The 22,722-nt window shown below is 39.3% G+C and overlaps 1 protein-coding gene across 1 annotated transcript in view; it reads left to right on the top strand.

The window, feature by feature from the left end:
• The first annotated feature begins 475 nt into the window (after positions 1–475).
• Positions 476–22,722, top strand: part of LOC140357795 (uncharacterized) — a 91,602-nt gene continuing 69,355 nt past the window's right edge. Inside the window, exon 1 of the mRNA XM_072442311.1 lies at positions 476–646. The gene's annotated coding sequence lies outside the window, so the exon portion shown is untranslated. The remainder of the gene's footprint in view (positions 647–22,722) is intronic.

The following is a 22,722-nucleotide window of genomic DNA, read 5'->3' as shown; positions in this document are numbered from 1 at the left end:
GGGATGCGACCACTGTCTGCTGCTGCTGTTGATGCTGATGCTGCTGATGCTGCGCTCGCGTTTTGGAGACAGCGTTCAGACACCGGGCGCGACATGGAGCGTTACAAATAACAATAATAACATCATTTTTCGGATATATTTTTTTCTGTGTTTGTGTGTGTTTCTTGGGAGTCGCTTTTCATTAATTTATTTCTTTATTTTTTTGGCTTGGATATCGTGGCTGCGCGAAGACGCCGGGTGACTAATTCAAGCGTCAACGAACGGGAAGATTTTCGGGGATGACTTAAAAAAATGTGATAACGGATACACTCGCGTTCATCCGAGACTTGTTTTGAACTTCCAAGACGCTGAGAAAAAAAGGGTTTTGATTCGTGGAGATTTGTTTTTTTTTTTTTTTTTTTTTTTTTAGTTTTTCTGAAATTGGAACGCATTTCTTTTTTCTTTTTTGGTTGTTGTGTTGTTCACATAAGCTGCATTGTTACGACACTTGGCGCGCTTTGACGCCGAAATGCCTGTTCGCTAGACGGGGAGGAGAGCGGACCGCGCGGCTCCATGCACCGGGCAGCCGACTCCTTTTACGCAGCCAGACTCGGGCTCCTCGCCTCACTGAACCGCGGACACACCTTTTTAATGCCTGGCGAGGTAAGTTTGGCGACCGCTTTGGGCATTTTACAGCGTTGAAATGCGTTTTTTGTCTATTTGTGGCTTTGGTTGATTAGAAAATGAAAGGAAATTTTGACGTGAAGCGATGTTTTAACTGGTGTTTTGTCTTGGGTGAGTTTGAATGGTGATTTCCGATGCGTAAATTGTTGGGAAAATGTGATTTAGTTGTGCTGTTTGTCATAAATAATGTCCAGACTCAAATTTGGGCTGCATTCACGTGATGACATAACACTCAAACTGGGCTGCAACAATTAATTGGGGGTAACCGTGTCTAGTCGACTATTAAAATAAACCTAAATGTATTTTGGTGATGCAATCTGGACTATTCAGACTTTTCATCAATAATATACTCATATATCAACCTCTATTTGGTTAAAAATGCGTTTAAATAACATAAAAAACTGTTGACTAATTGAAAAAAAAAATTATTGTCGAACTGATTGTATTTTGATCATAATATTTGACTCTGAAACACATACGGAAATACATTTTAAAATAAATACAGCTGTATTGAATCAAAATGTCAAAAAATAAATAAAAATAAATAAATATATATCTTCCTATTTTCATCAATATAGCGCTTTATTCTTAATGATTCACTATAGAAGCCTTCAGTCTCAATCTGTCACGATAACAAATGTTGAAGTGCGACATGCAATTTTGTTAAAAACATGAACTGCAATAAACAGAATGAAACACTTAAGTAATTAGTTTGTATACATAATGAGTCATAGGAATTATTCATTCAACCATCCACTGCTCATATCTTGGAAGCTTGGAACAGAAAAATAACAAAAAGCAGTGCAATGAAAAAGTTCCCACATTAAATCTTGGCTCCCAAACGTGAAATATGAAGCTGATACAGTAATTAACACAACAGGCTTACTTCAGTCGCCATTTTCCAACCTTTATCTGGTTAAATGTATTTAAAAAGTGTATGTGCAATAGAAATAGTGCCTATTTTGTCTATTCTGTTCAACTGAAGATGAAATTCTATAGCAGTCAAGAGGTTTTGGCCTTGTTTATGGTTCCATTTATAGTTAATCCATTTGAAAAGCGACAAATGACGTTGTGAAATTGTGTTTTGTTCAGTGTTTTAACTCTGGTGTTATAAGTAAACCTCAAGATACATATGAATAGACAGTGCAATTTAAAAGCATTTGAATATATAAAATGTAATTGTAGTGTTTGGAACCAGTGATTTCTAGAACCTACTGCCTTATTTAACATGAGTCACCTTTTTATAGTTAAATGCTTTGAAATCTTAACCTGGGCATTTGATTATAATGACTTGTGTTGGTCTTTTATGTTTCAGAGTACATCATAATCTGAGCGACAATGAAAACAGACCTTGAAAATGTATCGTCCTGGACACAAATTACTTTAGTATCAACATGAAACTACAAACATTCATACTTCAGTGATTGACCATCATATTTTATTGGTAAATCCAATAAAAAAGTAAATTATACCTTAAACTTAAAGGTGCACTAAGTAACTTTTCTGGTGGGGCCACCTGCTTGTCTTCATGATGTTATAACTGTATACAACTGGAATGTTCCACAGTATGGCATTAAAGGGCCCATGACAGGTCGGACGACTCATTGAACAAAAATGCAGCTAAGACACATTAAATATATTAAGAATCTTGCTGAAAATTTCAAAAATGTTGTCCCAGAATAGCACTTTTTTTAGGTTTATAATTTCACTTCCTGTTTGTAATTGATGACAACACATTAGAAAATTACCCAACTGGGCAAAAACTCTTCTAATGTCAATTTTTTTTGTTTGGCAAATAAAAATATATGGGAGCTGTTTTATATTGTTGAATTAATGTTTAGAGAGTCAAAAAAGTAGTTTATTTTGTGCAAATTCTGCATAAACTTTGACTGGAATGAGTGTCCCTGGTGCGATGCCACTTCCTTCTTCCTTTCTCCACAAATACTTATTCGATTGGTGTTAAACTATAATGTGCAACAAGTAGGAATTCACCAAATAATGTCCAAATTAGAAAACTGTAAAAACCTTTCATACACACTTTAAATAGGGCTCCAAGATATATTACAATTGAATCATAATTGGCACAATTATCAATTCACAAAAGCATAGTAGAAAAATCTTCAGTTGTAGTCATCTGGACTCAGTTTGAAAAAATAAACGTTTCGACTCTCATCCAAGAGTCATTGTCAATAACAGAATTTAGGTCGAGAACTCCGATATTAATACTGTTCTGTGGTAAGACCCGCCCATTGGGAGGAGCCTTCCTGAAGTAGAAAGTAGAAAGGAAGGCTCCTCCCAATGGGCGGGTCTTACCACAGAACAGTATTAATATCGGAGTTCTCGACCTAAATTCTGTTATTGACAATGACTCTTGGATGAGAGTCGAAACGTTTATTTTTTCAAACTGAGTCCAGATGACTACAACTGAAGCTTTTTCTACTATGGAACACGCCTGGACGAATGAGGGATTACACCGACACAATTCACAAAAGCGGCAATTATTTAAACAATAGAATGTCCTCTGCAAAGAACAGACATATCTTCTTTTTATAGAAACATCTTTTGTTTAGACCTGTACAAACATGTTCTAAAATGGATTGGTTTATTGTAATAGATAATCACTTCATATTCAGTCTTGTCTCAAATGTTAATGCTCCTGGAGTAGTTTACAAGGTGCACTCTGAACAGAATTATACTTTTTAACCATAAATTACAAATCGAATCACAATTTTCCATTGAATCCTTTTTTCTAAACGTGTGTAGTCCTAGCTTGTAATTAGCCAATCTCAAAGACTGAAATTATTTGATCTATTTTACAGACAAATGAATGTCAGTCTGAGATAAAACCTCCCCTCAGTCTACAGCAGCATCCTAAGACCTTTGCAGAAATCAAACCAGTCAAATTTTAATGATGTACTCGACAGCTCTGAGGGGGAGGTGGCCAGACCTCAGTAGTTATTAATGATTCAAGGACAGGGCACGTTTCAGTTGTAACTCCTCCCTTTGGGCAGGACCAATCAGAGCTCAGGAGAGTTTAAACGCTGCAGCTCAAACCATTTCAATCATATGGAAGTCGAAACAGTGTCCAGATAAAACCTTTGAAACATTTTCTACCACATGGAGGATTACACGACTTATACAACGAAAGACTTAATATTCATAAAACGTCTTAGCTCTGTAGTTTAGACTTGTTTAAACACGTTTTGAAAATCAACTAGATTCTTACATTAGTTTAACAGTTTATATTTCAGTTTCAACAGAATCCAAGTGTAAAATAAATCGAAAACTCTCTGTGGAGTATTTCAGGCAAAGCAATAGCACCTTTATGGAGACAAGCAGGTGGCGGACTCTCCTCTTGGAAAGTTACACAGTGCAACTTTAATGAGGTCATACGCTTTGATATCGCGGGCTGCTATATTGTGATTTTTTGGAAGCTCGTTTGTGGCAGTTCTACATTTTAGCCATTTATTCTATTTAAAGAAGGAAAACGTTGTAATTCCATGACGCTTCCTTCTTCACTATTGCCAGCAGAAGACGCCAATCCAAGTGTTTGTACTTCAAAGTCGATGCAGAACCTGAAAGAACCATAAAATTACTGCATTGGAAAAAAACTGAAATGTGTTTCTTAAAAAATAAGCTAAATTTCAGTGGTAGTTTATGGTTTCCACCGTCTAGAAACATAATCATATTTTATTAATCGACTATACAGAATCTAAAAGCATAGAACATAGAACATTTCAGACGTTTCAATAATCAGTAATACCCTTTATTTGTATTATATTCTCTGTCTAAAAGAGATATAACATAATACAAATAACACCCTTTATTTGTATTTTATTCTCTATCTAAAAGATATATATATATATATATATATATATATATATATATATATATATATATATATATATATATATATATATATATATATATATATATATATATATATAATAAAAATAATACCCTTTATTTGTATTATATTCTCTATCTAAAAGAGATATAACATAATACAAATAATACCCTTTATTTGTATTATATTCTCCGTCTAAAAGAGATATAACATAATACAAATAATACCTTTATTTGTATTATATTCTCAATCTAAAAGAGATATATATATAATACAAATAATTCCCTTTATTTGTATTATATTCTCTATCTAAAAGCATTTTGTCAGAACATTTCAACCTTTATTTGCTTAAAAATCTATTTAAATAATAGTTTGATGAAAATAGTCATGAGTACACAGATAAGTCACATATTGCTCAGTATAAACATTTCTAGCTGAAAACAGTGAGTGTGTTTCTATATCCATCAAATTGCATGTTAAGCTCTTGCAAATAAGAGGATTGGAATGGTCCCATTAGTATTGTTATTGATAATTATAGCTTTACTTTGAAACCTTCACACACAACAAACTCCAGCATCTATATCTGAACGTGGGAATTTCCGCGTGGATATTTATCTGACCTTGAGTTGACTCTTCAGTTTGGCCCCGGAGCTCAAACCTTGTATTTTTCCTCAGGCGTTTCTTGTAACGTCTGTAGTTGTCATAGTCATACTTTTTCGTTGTGGAGGAAGTGTTCAGTTGTGTTGCTTAAAGGGCGTATGACACGTTTTTACAATGTTCTAATTTTGACTTTATTTGGTGTATTTATACCTGTTGTACATGTACATTATAGTTTTACACCAATCGAGCAGGTATTTGTGGAGAAAAGTCAAACAATCTGTTGAAAATGACAGGAAGTGACATCACACCAGGGACACAAGTTTATGCAGAATTTACACAACAGAAACAACTATTTTGACCTTCCAAACATAACTTAACAAAATAAAGTTGCTCTTGTATATTTTTATTTGGGAAAAACTAATATAATGACACTTTTTTTTAATCTGACAGTGTTTGCTGAGTAATTTCCTAGTATGATGTCATCAATTACAAACAGGAAGTGAAATTATTAATCTAAAAAAAATTGCTCTTTTTGGATAATTTTGTTATATTTTTTGCAAAATTTAAAATTTTAGTTCAATGAGTAGTCCGACCTTTCATAGGCACTTTAAAAATACTCAAATCTACTTTGAAGTACTTGTTCATTTAAGTACAAGTGTTTCTAAAAGAATGCCTTGAAAAACATGCCTTCTTACTGCGGCGACTCAGCCATTTAAAGCCAAACTGTGGAGCATTCTGGGCAAAGCAACGTCATCTCTATGGAGACACGCAGTTTGTAAACCCCTCACATAATAGGAAGTACTTTTCCACATCCAAAGCTAATTCCACTTCCATGGTATTTTCAAATTTCTCCATGTATCCGTTAGTGACATGTTGACAATAGCCGAGCTTCTAATATTCACACTGTTACCAGCAGATGCCGCCAGACACCTAAAACCTCAGTGTTGTCAGTGAAAAGTTTGTAATATTTTCAGTTGTAAATGACACTAGAGGGCGCTCTGATTTCAGTGGCAGGTAGATTTAGGAGAGAAGCAGTTATAATAAGGCTAAAACTATAGCTGATACTGAAGAATGACATTTTACATGTTTGCATATATTATGCAAAATCAACTTAATGAGTTTTTAACCTTGTTACAACAGTGTTTCTTCATCATTAGTTTAAGGCTTAAGTGATTAGAAAATTCCTGTTTTCACCTAGCCCCTATCCCCACCCACATCCTTGTATTTAGTTGTAATTATTTTATAAGTTTTGACTCTGTGACACGTGTCTTCAAAACTAAGAACATGTAAATGACAATCTGCTGCTTGAACGGTGAAAGGTCACTATGAAGAGGCGGGGCTTATCAGATCTGCAGTTTGGAACAGGAAGTGAATGTAGCCGTTCCTGTTACTAAGCTGTTTTGGCTCAATATTGCGGTTTATAACCAAGAAAATGTAAAATGATGATCTACTTAAGTCATAGTTCAATACTAAGTTCTTTAAAACAGCATCATACGTCTCCTTTAAAACAGTGTGTAGAAAAGTCAATGAATTATATTTTCTGTAGAATAAGATAAGATAAGATAAGATAAGATAAGATATTCCTTTATTGTCCCACATGTGGAAATTTCATTGGTGCAACGCAGGTAGATACAGAGGCAGATACAGAAGAACAGATCACTTATAGGAAGTCTGAAAAACACTTTCAGTAGAAGATCTCCTATAAATAAATAAAAACTCCCATAGACAAATAAATAAATAAATACCATTGCATGTGATCCCGACAGTAATTGCACATGAATATGTGTCACGACAGCACATAGATTGCACATGAATTTCACAGTAATTGCACATGAATTGCACATGAATTTCACAGTAATTGCACATGAATTGCACATGAATTTCACAGTAATTGCACATGAATTGCACATGAATTCCAACAGCAATTGCACATATGACAGAATTGCACATCAGTATTAGGTTAGGTCAGTATTGCGACGGGATAACGTGACGATCTCCGGGTAAGACGACTGTTCTCCGCAGTTTCATGAGTTCCTCCTTTGTGGAAACGCGGTACGGCGCCGGGCGGGGGGCGGGGCCGGAGCCGGGGGGCGGGGCCGGAGCCGGGGGGCGGGGCCGGAGCCGGGGGGCTCAGAGCCAAGACACATCGCAACGACACGACGAAAAGACTCAATCCAGCCGAATAAAGTCAAAACAAGTTAATTTAAAGCGATTCCAGTGCGTGTCCCGATCGTTCATGAATAGAGCATTAATTGAAACCACAATCATAAATTGGATTAACTGCACATTTTCTGGTGGGTATTCTCCCTAAATATGTACAGTCGGGCATTAAACATGTATATTACGCTACACGACGACGAGGAAACCACCAGTAAATGTTAACATAGTGCACCTTTAACTTAACCTGACAACAAAATGGCAAGTGAAGGAGAATCCAAACAAATTTCAGTTCAAGGTGAATTCAGTTGCGCCTGTGTCCAAATCCAAGTGTGGCCCGGCCTGTCTGCGCGCGCCATTGTACCTCGCCATAGGAGGTGAGCCGGGGCATTTCACACCTTTTGTAGCTCTGGCGCACAATGACCTCGAAGTAACGGGGGGCGGCATAAATAAAAACATGAAAATAGCATCATAAATTCACATAAAGGTAGAGGTGAGGATGAAAAGATGAAGGGGGAGCGTGTAGGGAGGTGGGGGGAGGGATGGAGAAGGAGAGAGACGCCGCTCGGCCCGGTGTTATTCGGTTTGCTAAAACGATTGGTTCGTGCCTGACAACAGTGCGGTGAAAGCAGCCACATACTGCGAGTTTGAGAGGCTCCCGTGAAGGCCAGGCAACTGAAAGAGAGATGAGGAAAGAGGCGGAACGAGGGGGAGAGAAATAACGTCAATAGTCAAGCCAAAGATAGACAAAACACCGGCAAGAAAGGAGTAAGAGATAGACAGGAGGAACTGTGCACAGGATAATACTGTCATTTTTGTTCAAGTTGGGGGTGAGAATATGTAAAGTTTAGACAGACAAGAGGATTAAATGTGCAGGTGGAGTAGAAGGATTACATTACAATTTATTTAGTTCTTGAAAACTCATTTAGCAGATTTTCAATACTTCCATACTTATTTTGGATAAGATTATATGAACACTATATGATATAATACTAACATTTGTCCAAAAATATGTATATTTTTTGTTATTTCAGCCACATTGTCAAGACCTCATACTTCCACCTCCGCCGCATCGCCAAAATCCGACACTGCCTCACCCTCCCCGCTGCTGAATCCCTCATCCATGCCTCCATCTCCTCCCGCCTTGACTACTGCAACTCCCTCCTCACTGGCATCTCCTCCCATTCCCTCCACAGACTCCAAATGGTCCAAAACTCCGCTGCCCGCCTCCTCACCCACACCCGCCTCCTCACCCACACCCGCCTCCTCACCCACACCCGCCTCCTCACCCACACCCGGTCCCGTGATCACATCACTCCCGTTCTCCGCTCTCTCCATTGGCTCCCCATCAAGCAGCGCATCAACTTTAAAATACTCCTCCTCACCTTCAAAGCTCTTCACCACCTTGCCCCCCCCTACCTGTCTGACCTCCTCATCCCCCACCGCCCCTCCCGAGCTCTCCGATCCTCCTCCTCTCTCACCCTGGCTGCACCAACATCCCGACTCAAAAGTTTTGGCGACAGAGCATTCTCCCGAACAGCACCCCGACTCTGGAACTCCCTCCCCCAACCTGTCCGCCACTCTCCCTCACTCACAACATTCAAATCCCGCCTAAAAACATACCTCTTCACCCAAGCCTATGACCTCCCCTACCCCTAGCCTCCTCTACCCCATTGCCTACACTTCTACCCCCTGTTACATCCCCATATTTTTCTCTCTACTTCTTCTGTCTTGTTCATTTTATCTGTATATTAATGTGTTCTGTACGTGTTGTCCCCCCCTGTCTGTAAATACCCCCCCCCTTTTTTATTATGTTCAGCGTCTTTGGGTCACTGAAAAGCGCTATATAAATAAAAGTTATTATTATTATTATTATTTATTTCTTATCTCCAACTTTTCCAGGAAAAATAAATAAATAAATCCAGTAAAGTGTCTGTTATTTCCAACTTTTCTATGGAAATAAATACACACATTACTGTATTTATTTATTTATTCACATTTCACATTACTGCATTTTTAGCAATTTTGTCGGGAACAGCCTTAGCCCTGTTCACATGAAGCTAAACTCAGGTAAATATGGAAAGTCTCAAATTTTGTCTGAAACCAGTATTACCCACTCAGAGCGGGCGTTTCAGGAGTCTAAAAACAGACATTTTTGAAACACATCCCGGAGCGCAAAGACCTCAAAACACCAGTTTGGCCGTATACGCAACTTTTATTGTGAAGGTCATTGCCCCGCCCCTAGTTATGCGCCAAACTCCAACATTAACAGTGGGGCGTACAGCGTTTCGTACGTACAGCAGACCTTTTCTCAAATCGCATTTTCTCCCTGCGTTTCACATGAAGCCTCCATGTTTGTTTTGTTTGTGTACAACCCCCGTGCAGTTTTCAGCGCTTACGCATTGTCTTTGCGTACATTTTCAACAGCGCCACCAAGGAACCTGGCATATGTATTACAACGTTTTCATCAGGCAGCTGTTTGTGTTTGGCGCAGAGTTAGGGCAATGTCATTATCTCACCTTTTCACAAGTGTCAAGTCGTTATTAGTGAAAGCTTGACAACACATCAACAAGTGACACAGTTTGAGCTGCTAATAAACTCTAACATTCGGGTCACAAACGCAAACCTCACTCTGCAAACACCCACTTACCTTTTTGAATGTTTAGAATGTAGAAAATCCTTTTATTTAGCATTTATATTGAGCAACAAACCAAGTCGAACAAACTTATCGAGGTTGAATTGATGTCAAAACACTCTAAAGAGCCTCAACTGCAGAGGAGGATCCCAATAACACTCAAAAAGATCTACGCTTGGTACATTTACGAAATTAACTGCTCTTTTCAAGCACAAACTTCTATGTCGTTTGACTCAGCACAGCATCAACTGTATTTCAAATATACACAAAAAACGTCCCAGCTTCCATCAGTCAGAGAATAATAGCTTTACACAGTGTTTAGCAGGAGGCCGTACGAACACGTCGGATAAGTCATTGTATCATGTCCACTGTGTGAGTGTGATGTAGAGACCCACGGGTGCTGCCGCGGGTGTCGCCGGGTGTCGGGATGTGGGACTAAAGAAAACGCAACACCTCTCAACAGTAAAAGAAGACTAGAAAGAGAAAAGAATGTTAGATTTCTACTACTGCTCTGTTTAGGTCAACCAGGAAAGACTGATATCCAACGTTTCTCTTTGAAATTAATCAAAGAAAAAGAGTATTGTAAAAGCCGTGCGCACGGACAAAATCAGACTGCCGTGCGCTGTCTGCATATTACCGTAGAATGTTGGAGTGATTGTTAACGCGTAAAAAAGAGCCGTTACTATGTGTCGCTTTAGGGTATGAATGCAAAACACTTGTATGGAGACAAGGCATCATAGACTACAAGCACAAAGAGTTTCAAGATGACTTTTTGTCTTGGACACACAGGCTTCCACACAGAAGAAAATCACATAAAACCAATACAGAACACGACATTCAATTCAGTTCAATTCAATTTATTTTTGTAACGCTCAAAATCACTGCAGCAGTTTCCTCGAGGGACGACAGTGAGAACAGATTAAACAATCTTCATATAGACTTGGCAGAGTCCCAGCGTCCCGTGTCTTTAGACAAATGTCCTAGGGTCCTCTGTCCTTAGACCCTCCTTCTCGGCCAGGAAAAACTACAAAACCTCCTTGGGAAAAAGTGGAAACCTGGAGGAGTTCCACAGTGAAGGAGAGATCCGACTCCCTCAGACGGACAGGCAGACACGAGATGGAGCTGGAGCCACTCAGGAGGAGAACCAGTTCTTCCGGAGGAGAACCAGCTCTTCAGGAGGAGAACCAGTTCTTCAGGAGGAGAACCAGTTCTTCCAGGCAGATGAAGAACCGTTCATATGGAGTAGGGACCGCTTCTTCAGGCAGTTGAGGAGCATCTGGATCTGTGTGACACATCCCAGTCTATGCAGTCCTGTTTTTGTTCCGATGGACAAATGACCAAACCACACACACACAAACCATATCTTATTACACTTTTGAACACAGCATGATAAAATATGATCATTATTCTCTGTACAACTCCCAAAGTTGGAGATGTCGTGTCGATCCAGGCTGCTTTAGTTTCAGTATCTCACAATCTTACAAAAACAGGTCTTAAACAATACGGTAAAGGTCCAATGTTACTCTAAATCAACTTGTGTGAGCTTTTAACCTTCTATGCATGTTAATTCTACCTCAAAACAAACTCCAACAAAAGTTTTTTTTTCTTTTCATCAGTGAATTTTGTAGATTCAATCGTTTGGAGAACCATCAAACGACAGCCTCCGTCCTGATGAATTTGATGCATAGGATCTATAATCTATAATCAGAATAATGTTAAAAAAAGTCTATTTACAACACGAGTGCACGACGGATGGAATAGTGTGTCACCTCGCTTTGCATTTCCTTTTTTTCCCCCAAAATGACTTGCTGATACCACAGCTGCTTAAGTAACCACGGCAACCCGAATCCGAGCCGTTTTCAAGCCGTTTAAAAGACTTTCACCACCAGAAACAAAGTGGTACGGACTGTGTAATGCATGTCGCACAGTGCAAAATATGATCACAAATGTCCTTAGGGTAGACCACGTCGCATCTTAGATAAGGCAAGGTCACAACGCGCCTCTCCGCAGATCTGACGGTCAGCAGCAGCGGTCAAGGTTGATTTTAACTCGAGTCCGGCAACCCGCGCATCTCGACTCCATTAGAAAACAGTACATAAAATACCTTTAAGTTGCATCGGTAACAGTGTCGTATGAAGTAAAATCAAGATCCAAAGATGTTGTTGAACCATTTATTCAAATTTCTATCAAAAAACGACTGCACACAATAACACTATAAACATTGTCTCCTCTTCGCTTCATTAGAATCGCAAAAAGCTTATTATGAGTCACATTTACATCCACAGTTTGGTTCCAAGCGGTGCATCCGGCCAGATGAGCAAAAAGACTGAAAAACTGTTTAATCAGCCCAAAATATGGAACGCTCTTCACAATTTCCATAACATATGCCAAATGATTTGCAAAACTTATAAACAAACTACTAAATTATCATAAAAATGCTTGAGTGCACTGTTGGCCCTCTGCTGCTTGTGAGACATGGTTTTAAAGCTACTTTTCTTATCACTGTATGTTCAAAACTGTCACCTAATTAGGACGAGGCTGTTATGTGAAAAGCAAAAATTAATTAACTCAAGAAGATTTTGACAAGATTTAATCACACGTCCATCTTTTCTCCTGATTTATTCTTTAGCTGATGGGGCTGTATATGGGAAGTTTTTACACACTAAAAACGTTTTTAAAAAAAAGTAAATACACATATATGTAGCAATTTTCTTCAGACAAATTAAAGTATATTTGTACTTTTGTAATGTATTTGTATATGATGGTTCTGTCGACGGTCTTGCCCAGGTGAAAGGTGTTCATGTTCAAATCGCACATCTTTAAATGACGCTGTACTTTGAAAACGTTGTAGTACAAATTCCAACATCACAATAGGAACTATAGATTGGGATCGTAGACATTAGGAGTTATATTGTGCCAAATACAGATATGAAGACACGGACAAGAATAAAGTGAACCGAGTGGCCCAAATTTTGAACGTTATCCTAGCATGCTAACGCAGCTGCAGGCTAAATGCTACAACAATGCTAGCGTCATCGGCTGTATTTTTAACATGTACAGAACTATCCATGTACTTTTTCTGGGATAACTCCACGTCAACAACATTCATTAAGATTAAATTGTGACTTTAATTGAATTAGTTGTGCCTAAAATACATATAATTTGCTGGGAAATGTATTAAAAGACAGAAAAAGTACAGTTTTCTATTAAATCAACCCACGCCAGACCACGCCCCCTGATCTGTATATATTAGACATTGTTTACGCTCCACTTCCTCACGTCATCTCGACACAGATGAATTGTGCTGATTTAACTACAAAATAAAAGCTGTGTATTCCTGTTCCATTTAAATTCGTCATTACTTCATACAGTAGACACAAAGAATATGGATGATAATCATATGATATTATGATTAGATTAAAGATTAGATTAAAAGCAGACTGTGTTGTCGAGGTGATTATGAGGCGAGAACATATGGGTGCGCTAATTCATATTTCTTGCTTAATTTTCTGTATTCAAGGTTGGTTGCAAATAAATAAGAAAAAGCATTATCCTCCACGTTACAACTAAACCCCATTTGAGTTCTACCTCGCAAGTCAGCTTAAATTTATCACTAAGAAACTTGTGCATTATTGACGAGGCTTGGATTTCGAGACTAGTAAAATGTTGCTAAGAGCAGAGCACATGGGCAATTTGCATGATAAACAATGTTCATGAGTTAGCCTGCTCCATTAGCGCCGTAAATTAGCATCAGCCAGTCAATATATTTGTGTTGTTCGCGTCTGCACTACCTCAAGAGTTTTTTGCTGCTTTTAGGCGTTAGCTGTAGCATTTAGCGGGCGGCACTCTTCAAAATTCATATCACGTACTACAATTACACTGGTATTTCGATGTGATACAATTTAGTTACTCTGTGCACCTTGAATGCATATTAATCTTACAGTTTTACATGTATTTACAGTAGCTAACCCTAACCCAGTAGCGAGGGGGGTCAGCCCTATGTTCCCCAAGACCTGGGTTAGGGTTATATGCTACTATCTTTAATGTTGTAAAACCATACATTAATGCACAAATATTGGGGCTGTGGAACCTGAACCAGTAACCTATTCCATCATTTCAGGAGGTACCTATGTTCCCCAGTTCATAGAAAAGAGGGAATATAGGTACCGGGGAACATAGGTACGCACCCCGAGCCACTCAGCACAGGCGCGACAGATGCTACGCACGTGCGGTTAGCTAACGCGCGTTGACAAGCAGCAGCCGTAGCACCTGACAGCGTCCCTCCCCGCGCTCCTGATTGTATTGTGCACGCCGTGAGAGGGTGCGTTTGATCGGCGCGTCTGGGCGTCCGGGATTAGCTTAGCGCGCTCCCCTTTGAACGTGCGTGACAGGTGACAGCCGCGATAGTTCACTTAGTAAATAAAGCGCGCACTGTCAGGGCACTGGGGCGCCGTTGTGGAATTGGTCAACTGTGGAGGAGAAAGTCAGGATTCATTGGTTTGACTGTGAATTGGTGTATATTGTAGATGTCAGAGTATTGGTAAGAAAGGCACTCCATGGAGATGTTGATGTTTAGTCTGAAATGTAACACAGTATGGCAGTATTACACTTATTTGGGCGTTTAGTAAATATTACATTGTTTCAAATAGTCTATTGTAAAACCAGAACTTTGATAGCAAAATTAGATTGCTGCTTGCTGTCTGCATCTAATAAAACAGTATTTTATTTCTTGTCAACCCAGAAGTGAGGGCCGAAAGCAGAGCTCTGATTGGGGGGGATTGGGTGGTCCGTCCGAGTTTTATTTTGACCCTTTACAGATCCAACCTGTAACCTGGCCTGGTGGCATCATGAAGACAAGCTGGACTCAACCAGTAAAGTTACTCAATGCACATCTATGTATTTGCTAATATCAAATGCTACCAGAATCACCATGTCCAAAATCAGCCAGTAGATGGTCTTAAAGTGGATATATTCTGCATTCTCAAGGCTTTAATCTGCTTTCACACAAAGTTTTGGTCTCGTCGGGATCAGTATTTCACATGTTCAAGCTTAAAATAATGTCTGCATTTAGAACACGTATTTTACAAACTACATTTTAATGAGGTATTTAGGCATTGGAGTAAAATGAATAAATACATGAAGCCCTTAGGCCAGTCATTCCCAACCTTTGGGTCCCCAAAGATTCTCAGGGGGTCCCTAAGGTTTTTTTTTAGAAAAGAGGTTCTAACATGATTTTGTGAATTTTAATCAAAGGCATGTTAATTGCTTCTTTAAAGTATTCTATTATCAACATTGTTCGGTTACATCTTTATCAACAAGACAAAATGTATATTTTTCAAGGCAGTAGGTCCTCAGGTAAGAGAAGGATGTTGGGGTCATCGACGTATCCACGTGTAAAAAGAGGTCACTGGGTGAAAAAGGCAATGAGACTGGTATTCTAATAGAGACATACATTTGTTGTGAACATAATATGACGGCAGAACGAGTCCGGTGATGGTTTATGGACTTTAAACAGCAGGATTTTTATCTGTGACTCAACATTTTGTGGAAAGTTCAAACTGAGTGATTTGTGAGTGCTGAGAGAAGACAAACTCGTAAACAGGATTTATGAAAAATACAACTCCAGCTATGTTTCTGATCTGGGGGGAAAAATGAAACAGTTAAATCTAAAAAAAAGTCAGTGTTGCATTATGTGTCATTTAAAAAGTGACTGACCCTTGACCCTTGAACTTATCCTGGAACAGAAACCCGGTGCAGTACTTTTTCTTGGCTCAGACGTTGTGGTTATAGGTGAGGAGTTTCAGAGAGGGAGGTTGCAGCTTGTTGCTCTGAACTGGTTTGCTGCTGCGGTGCTTTTGAGGAGGGGACTGGATCATTAATGTTGCGAGCAGGTGTGGGGCTGGATGTTTCTGGGACAGCAGCACATCCAGAGGCCCTTGTGGGGTTGTCCTGGTCCAAATTCACCCAGACACCTGTGAGAGGAGGGGAGCACGCCGCTTTGAAGACACCCAAAATACCATCAACAGGGTTGGGATGAAAAGGTGCCAAAGGGTGACTTTGTTTTAGAGAGAATAGTTTTTTGTTTTTTTTCAAGCACCTAGATTTTACTGAACTGACTGTTGCTTTATCTTAGTTTGAAAGATAAACTGCCTAGAATTATGCTCAGGTTAAAGCACTAAAACAACAAATTACCCTACAATCTATTCAATGACAGCAACTTGATTGAGTTTGATTGTATTATTGGCTGATTGAAAAGTAAAATTAATTATCATGAACATGTTATATTCCTCGACTATCTAAAAAAAACAGGAGCCACAGTGGAGCAGCAGGGGCTCTGGTGCAAACTGTTGTTGTGTCGTTAAGCAAGACACTTGTATGAATGTGTGTGCGCGTGTGTGTGTGTGTGTGTGTGTGTGTGTGTAGCTTACCACCTCTGAGTGTGTAGTGAATGAATAATGGAATGTAAAGGGTTATTTTAATGCATTATCACTGTTAAATACAAAAAATAGATATGTTTTTGGGGCTTTTTCAATTTTTTTTCTTGACATAGTAGCATTTCTATAATAGCAATTTCAATTCTGATCAGTACATTGGAGATTTGTTTCTGTTTCAAATTGTAGATAGTTCAGAAGTGTTGGAATATTCTAACATGTATTATTCACTTCAATACAAAAAACAGAATAACATGTATTTTGAAACTATTAGTGATATCTGTTGTCTTTTAAACACAGAGTTGACCTATTCTTAATCTATTTATTGGAATTATTGTTGATCTTTATATCTCCTGCTCTCTTATTGACTCGTCCATTGACTTGCATATTTTATGTTATTTTCTTTTTAATGATTAATTGCACTGAATGAATCCCCCTTGGGAATAAATCAAGTTTTCAGAACATGAGTAGAGATCTAAAATGGTTACACAATACTGGCCACAACACTAAATACACACAGCCTTTGCTCTTTACCATTCTAAATAGAAATGCCAAATCATTTATAGTACAATTCCTCTTCTGCAGCACGTCTGTACCTGATCCCCACGTGTTGCCTGCACTCCCACCTGTTTGCCCGCTCCCTTGCCCGGGCGCTCGTCTGCGGGGGAAAGCCTTGTCGGTTCACCCAGGCGGCACTAAGTCAGTTTGACGGACAGGCCTCTCCGCTCAGCCTCGCTCCCCCTCGGCACCTCGCACTCCGGCAGAAGCGTTGTCCTGTCATGTCCCAACTCCAGAGATGACACCTTGAGAGGGTCATTTGGGACTCGTGAGTAATTCATTGAGTAATACGACGGCGGAATAATTTAGCGTTTCGGAATAATGGGTGTTATCAAGCAAATGGCGGTGATTATACGGTACAAAAGGAGAGTTAGTTTGGTAAAAATGGTTCGGTTGAGTGACAGTAGAAAATGGTGTGAATTTGCTGGATTAATAAAATACAGGCAATGCGCTTGTGAGGCTCGAAAAAGCTGAAAATAAATATAATGACTCGGAATTTAGCGATATCTAAGAAATTACAGTTGTTGTGCGTGGGAAAAAAGAAAGAAACAAACGCGTTCGGCCGCACGTTTCACTTTAAACTTGGTAAAGATAAATTTAGTTAGGCTAAAACCAAGTTAATTTGGCTAAAATTAACAGGAAAAATCAACAGATAATGGAAAGTGAGATTCAAATGAAAAACATGAAACAAGCGCCTGTCAGTGTCTGTTCTGTTCGCCCGACTCTTCTAACGCACATATTATGATCAAAGGTATGTGTCTTAATTTCACATTATGCAGTGTATTGGTGCTTTTGTGGAGAGGAGTGTCAGACAGTGATTTGTGGAGGACAGAGAGGACGCATGCATTTGTACATCAGTTTCATGCAGCAGATACATACACACATAGATACTGCAATCCCACAATGGCTCAAGAAGTGTCTGGGTTAACTTGAGGCGTTTTTATTTTTTCCACGCCCTTGTTGATCACCCGGGCGAGGCCTAGTTCCTTATGTTGCTGAAACAGAGCAAAGAATCATAGTCAGTGTAGTTCTCTTAATGCTTTTTTTGGGGGGGGCGATTCTGCTGCAACAAAACGATGCATTATAGAGCCAAGAACTAATTTGAAATATTGTAAAATACAGATGCATTACCGGTATATTCCATTGGACCCTTCCAGAGTTTGTGAGTAAATCGCCTGCATTTTAAAGGCTGGTTCACGACCTCAGAATGTGGGTTTCAGGCTTAACGATTCCCTCCTGATTTGAAGGATTTGGCATGACAACGATGGCTGTTGTCAAAGCGATAAGGCGATTCAAATCAAAATATGACATCTTTTGAATGGTGAAAGGTCCTCACAAAATCTTCGAAACAGGAAGGAATAAATTGGCCGACACCCTTGACTACGCACCCGTTGGAAGATGTGGTCCTGCTCCCGAACTTAAAGGTGATCTATTGTGCAACATTGACTTGTTTGTGTTTGGAGTGATTCATGCACGTTTGAGTCATCTTTACTCTCCTGCGGACAAGACGACAGATTCTCCGCTCCCCAGATTCCTCATAGTTCGTGGCCACAACCTGCACTTATTTTGTTCTGCAATTTAACACTTTAATACAACTGGTGTTGGTCGTGGTTTTCAAGCCGGACGAAAGCGGACTTTGATTAAGTCGTTTTAAGCCACTGTTGGGAAGAATACGTGGGACATGTATTTAGTTACAGACTGCAATATACCTGCATTCACATGTATTGTGTAACGTATATTAAGATAAGATAAGATAATCCTTTAATGTCCACACAAGGGGAAATTTAGTTGTTACAATGCAGTAGAACAGGAGGAAAGGACAGATTATAGCAAGTTTAAAAAAAAAAAAAAAAAAAAAAAAAAAAAAACACTCTTAATAGAACTCTTGGGAACTCTTGGGAAATAAAATAAAATAGATAAATAAAAAGAAAAATAAAATAAAGTAAAAATAGCTAGCACAAGACCATGGAATAGGTCATACTATTAGCAGGTAAGTAAACAGAATAAAACCAAAATAGAACACACTCTTATTTACAGGTATTGCACATGTTCAGGGCTAGCAGTGTTTGTTATAAAGTCTGACAGCAGCAGGAAGGAAAGACCTGCGAAACCTTTCCTTCACACAGCGAGGGTGGATCAGTCTGTCACTGAAGCTGCTCTCCAGAGCGGACAGAGTACTACTTATATTAAAGTGTGAAAACAAGACATAAGCTGAACCTTCAGCACAAATTCGAGAGGGAAAAATTGCACTTGTACTAGAGCTGCGTTTTCAAATTTTCTTACTAATTCAGTGCAGCTCGAAGCCTGAATTTCACAATCAAATACCACAATTCGATCCTTTGATTTTAGAAAAGTAACTGTATACCCTCTAATAGAGACATACATTCGTTGTGAACATAATTTGACGGCAGAATGAGTCCGGTGATGGTTTATGGACTTTATGCAGCAGGATTTTTTTCTGAATACCAACCAATGAATGAGTAATCACAAGTAGTAATCTGAATATGCACAGTATTATCACCACAAATCTAACATAACTTTGCTTTACAACTTTAGACAATTGAGCTAAAAGTTAGATATGTGTTTGCCTAAAAAAAAAAAAAAGGAAGAACATTTGGGTGCAAGGTCATAATTCAAGTCGCAAGCTACTCGTTTGTCCTAAAATCACGCATCCCAGATCATGTTCCGTGTTGTGCATTAAACATTTAGCCCTTGTTAGTGTTCTAGCAGAGAATAGTTAGTAGATAGATATCCTCCATGTTGGCTCAGTAATGGAGCAGAAAAAGATGCGTGGGGGCAGCGGGGATGATGCCGCGATCAAATTTTAATGACAAGATTCAACTCCAAAACTGCTGGCAGAAATGAGTCCGAAGCCGTGATTTTCCCATCGAGGATTCTACCCACTGGGTTTTCTCTCCACTGTACGCTTTCTACCGACATTTCGCAGGCTCCAAACAAAATCTGAACTGTGTGTTTTTATTTATTGCTGAATTAGGACAGGAAACAGTTTGGAAGCTTGAGCGTTCCACTGATATGACATGTAACTTTTCAATCCAACATCAGAACCAAACCAGATTTAAAGCAGCGTTTTTTAACGAGCTTAAAACAACATCACGTTTCCATCGTCCAATCTCAACACATCTCGCAATTTCCTCCAATTAAAGTTAAGAATACAGCACTAGACAGAGGATTGGCTCTTCATCAGCACACTGTCAACTGCCTAAGCCCCACCAGCCATTATCCTCATCACAGTCATCTCCTCTAATCACCATTAGAATCATCGTGGACATAAATCTAATCAACAACATCCAGTCGCTCGCTCGCGTTCGCACAGCCTGGATGTGGCCCAGAGGAAGTGCTGGCTGTAAATCTGCTGCGAACACAGAGTTTGCCATTGATTGCGGGAAAAGCGTGTAGCATAGTTAGCTGTTTGCGTAGTGAGAGCTTATTTGGAACCAGAAAGCTAAAGGAAAGGAACGGTTTGATTTTGAAATGTTGGCAGGTGGTTATATCGTGATTCTGTGCTTTTCTGTTTGTTGCTTTCCATTGTTGAGCGAGAGGTGGATGGTTTTAGCCAATCACAAGGAAGTGTATACTCCGTTACAGCAGTATATCTCCTATATAGAGCGGCGTGTATGGAGCATGTTCCGTCGGAGCGGGCTCTATGTTGGGACTTGAGCGTTCTGCTATTTTCAATATATTTTGGGTTTTGTATGAAGACACACTATGATTATCTTTTATACATTAAAGTTGATTTGGATTTATTTATGTTAAAAATATGACTTTATTGCTGTTTCTTCATATTAAATATTGCTGTAATGCGCCCTCTAGTGGCTCCTAACATGAGTTGCACTTAATTTTTTCCTGCCTGTCAATGCGGCTTCAAAATAATAATTTATGAATTACTATTGTAAATGTTTATTTTGTCATCCTTTTTTCCCGTGTTTTCAGGGTTACATTTAAATGAATTTGCTGCTAGCTTAGCAAAACAAACACATTTGGAACAGAAGAAATTCAGGCAGATGACGGTCCCTCATCTGCCTGAAGAGTGGGTCCAGCTCGACTCAGACGGTCCCTCATCTGCCTGAAGAGTGGGTCCAGCTCGACTCAGACGGTCCCTCATCTGCCTGAAGAGTGGGTCCAGCTCGACTCAGACGGTCCCTCTTCTGCCTGAAGAGTGGGTCCAGTTCGCCTCAGACGGTCCCTCTTCTGCCTGAAGAGTGGGTCCAGCTCCAGTCTCCTCGTGTCCGTCTGTGAGAGTCGGATCTCTCCTTCACTGGAACTCTTCCAGGTTTCTACGCTTTTTTCCCAAAGAGGTTTTTTTTGTAGTTTTTCCTGGCCGAGAAGGAGAGTCTAAGGACAGAGGACCCTGGGACATCGTCCCTCGCCACCACAGACATTGTCTGACTCCCTCGCCACCACAGACATTGTTGATTCATTTCTCCCTGTGGCCCTCAGAGGCAACTGTTGTTGTGATTTTGGGCCTTACAAAAATAAATTGATTTGATTTTGATTTGATTTGAAGAAATTGGCAAAAGATGAATCATTTGTCCTGTCTTCTTTGTTTTCAGTGTTAAAATGAACATTGAGGAAAATAAAAGAAAAACACTGCTGCTGCTGTGGTCCAAGTCACTCCTGAGAACCCTTTATGTAGCTTCCATATATCTATGCATTGCAGAAATAATTGTGGTCCGTTTCTTCTTATCGGGTGTCTAGTGTACACAGTCGAGGTAATCATATCAAAGATCCTAAAAACTGCCCCCCTTTCGGCACTTTGGTTGGCCACACCTCTTGACAGGCTGCCTCAGTGGCGTTGTCGGCAGGATTCAAATCAGGCAAATGAAAGGGAAAGTACATTTATGTTATTGTTGCACGAATGATATTATCTTTTTAACAAGAAAACATTATACCTATCCGCGCTACCAGACTGCACAGAGTGGTCCCTTGGTTTCTACCAACGCGGCGAGGGAAATGCAAAACACTGCTTGCGGGTGGTAAATGTCAGCACTCATTGCGTCTTTGTGTTCATAGATTGAATCGATCTGGTCTGTGTTTGCATGTGTCCCAGTGGCTGCAATGTCTCACATGTTCACATATGCGCCGCAGACAAAAGAGACATCTTCTGTTCTACTTTTACTCCTGTTTAAGCTTGGCTACATTTCATTTAACTTGTCATTTCATGCTACTGTTGATAGTTGACTTTGATTGACTTGTTCTGTCATGGAACTACGCTAGCACTGGGTTGTTTGTGTATATTTTGGTAGATTCATTTTCCCTACTAACACATACTAACACATTTATTTCCAAATTCGATGAGCCAGTCCAAGTTTTATTTTTAGTTACACTAAATTACTCAATACAGCTTGGATTTTTGCAAATTTCATGATTTTTGTGAATTGTCCTCATTAAACCAGCCCTGGTCACAAATAGAGAAGTGGGAAAGGACATGTTCCTATAAAATAAAGCACTATCAATGGAAATATGAAAATAGAAATGAGTGTTTTCTAAACCCATTTCTTTTTTTAAGTCCAAGTCATATCTCGAGTCACTGACCTTCAAGTCCAAGTCAACACAACAGTGACTCTATTCTCACTCGAGCAATGTTTTTGATTTGAAGAGATAAAACTGTGTGGTCATCTATTCGAGCCTACAGAGTTTGACATTCTGCAACTTATTATTCATCTTGCAGAATCAAAGCACCAGGGTTTGAAAAAGTGACTGTGTTTCAGTCGAGTCCCTCTAGATTTTCAGGAATAGACATTTTGATTTGTTTTTACAATGTAACATGGTCATTGGTGTGGCCTAAACCATTATTGTGACACACTGCTAAT

Source organism: Eucyclogobius newberryi, unplaced genomic scaffold (genome assembly GCF_026437365.1).
Source record: "Eucyclogobius newberryi isolate DKJ021-1_F unplaced genomic scaffold, fEucNew1.0.hap1 SCAF_13, whole genome shotgun sequence".
In the NCBI taxonomy this organism is placed as follows: Eukaryota; Metazoa; Chordata; class Actinopteri; order Gobiiformes; family Gobiidae; genus Eucyclogobius; species Eucyclogobius newberryi.
Note: the sequence above shows the minus strand (reverse complement) of the source record. Positions and strands in the feature narration are given on the sequence as shown.